This window comes from Staurois parvus, unplaced genomic scaffold (assembly GCF_062004578.1).
Source record: "Staurois parvus isolate SC_StPar_1 unplaced genomic scaffold, SC_StPar_1.0 ptg000267l, whole genome shotgun sequence".
NCBI lineage: Eukaryota > Metazoa > Chordata > Amphibia > Anura > Ranidae > Staurois > Staurois parvus.
In genome coordinates this window covers 5,983,099-5,985,342 of record NW_028318063.1, presented here as the reverse complement: position 1 = coordinate 5,985,342, position 2,244 = coordinate 5,983,099, and positions in this window count along the sequence as shown.

The following is a 2,244-nucleotide window of genomic DNA, read 5'->3' as shown; positions in this document are numbered from 1 at the left end:
TGGTCCCACCAGGAATGCTTCTCCTGGGCTGACCCCCACCATCTTTCAGGAGATAACGTTTGTCTCTCAGGACTGGAAAGGGGGGGATGTGAGGAATGATCGAGGAATACCTCAAATAACAGAAAAGAAAAAGAAGAACTCTGCTTCCAGCTCTGATGAGCTAGTTTGTTACAGTAGCCACTATAGTTGTCTGCCAGAGCCTTAAGGAGGGAATTTAGGCATCTGTCCAGGAGTTTGAACTCCACAGACAGTGAGACTGAGATAATTGAAGGTTTAGCAGATTTCCCTCATGCTCTGTTTTGCTGTGGAGGTTTTAGAGGACTCCATTCTGCAAATTCCATGCTAAGGACTTTTGTCCATTCACCTGTGCAGGATTTTTTGGCTAAAATGTTGGTCTGCAAAAAGCTGTTGGCAAGTTTTCCTTTTCATGGGAAATGTCTGTTTGGGCCAGACTTGGAAAGGAATATCCAGAAGATTTTAGAAGGAAAAAGTTCTTTCACCACTTCGAAAGAAGGGCAGGCTTGCATCTCAAAGGGCGTCTGTGTCCACAATGCAGTCCTTTAATTCCTCGCAGGCTTCCACTTCCAGGGCAAAGACTCCGGGCCTGTTCCATAAGATGTTCTAGCCCTCCAAGCCAGAAGAGTTGGACTCTTTAAGTCTCTCTCTCTCAATGAAGGGGAAGCTTTGCAGGCATTTGCAGTTTGCAGTCCGACCACGTCATCGGATGTATATCAGCTTTACTGTAGATACATTTTGCAATAATTGAATATTCGTTAAAAAGAAATCAATTCTTGAATAAGATTTGTGAGGGTCCAAATAGTGCGTGAAGTCTTTTTCGGATGCATGTAGGCATCTCCAGGGATCGTATAGATTGGCTTTGGTTAGAACATAAGCTCAGGCTGCGGGAGGGTTTTGAAATATCTAACAATTTGTTTATGATAGCATTAAAATCACCACAAAAAAGCAAGAAACCCCTCTGGATTTTTGCAACTTTTTTCCTTAGTTCAGTATATGGATTTGGTGGACATTGGGTGTGTAGAGGTTCACAATAGTATATAAAATATTGTTGATTTCGCAGACTATAATTCTAAATCTGCCTTTACTGTCAGTCAGCTGAGAAACTAATGAAAAGGCAACAGAGTTTCGGACAGCAATCAGAACTCCACATTCCTTTTCAGGACCATTAGACGTAAAAACATGTGGAAACAAGCGGTGCTTTAAGAGAGGAAAACTGTGTTTCCTGAACACAGATCACATCTCCATGTAGCCGTTGAGCCTCCTTCCGCATCATCCAGCATTTGAAAGGACTATTAAGACCATGGGCATTCAAAGAGACAATCTTCAGAACCATGTTAAAATTAGCAAATCAGATGTGTGGTCGTCCTCAGGTGGTATAAGTAGAAATTGCGTGTCAGTGTATACAATCAAAGTAGGTGAGCTTACAGTGTCCATGGTATTCCAGCAGAGAGAAAAACCTCGGCCATCCTGTGTGGGCGGGAAACATCAGAATGAGGTCCGGAGACAAGGCGGGCATTGATGTTCTGTAAAAAAAAAAAAAGACTAGGAAAAGGAAAAATTTGAAAGAGAACAAAACGAATGGTAAACAATCAAGCTCGTGTGAAACAAATCACTTCAGCCATTGGGGGGTAAATACCGTTAGTCACGGCCTAGAGATCTGCTGTCCGAGTGCACAGCGGGTAGTACAGAAACCAGGTAGTGCTGGAACATAGGTATTAATTCTCGTCATCCTGGTACTTGTTCCCATTCAGAAGATATTTTCCTGGGAGAAGCTTTATTGGGCACAGGCTCTTCTCTTCTTCCGCAGGCAAAAGTCCCCATTTTTTAGCTAATTAGATTCCTTCCTCTGAGTTTTCCATTATTACACAGTTGTCCTTCGTAATCGGCAATTTGGTAGGAAATCCCCACTGGTATTTAATGTTGTTTCGCAGTAGTTTCGTGAATGAGATCAGTTTTGTGTGGGCAAGGATGGTATGTTAAGAAAGGTCAGTAAACAGAGAAATCCCATTGTAGGGAGCCGGAAGCAGCTTGTTCTTCCACACAAATAGCATTCTTCCTTAACATGGTAGAAGTGGGTTCTCGCTATTATATCCCGAGTGCTATGGTCTGGCAGAAAGGAGGGTTTCGGCAGTCTGTGCGCCCTATCCATTACTACCTCTCTATTCGGAGTGTGTGGTAGCAGGGTGGAAATCATTTGTTGTATGTACTTGTGGAGGTCTGCGACAG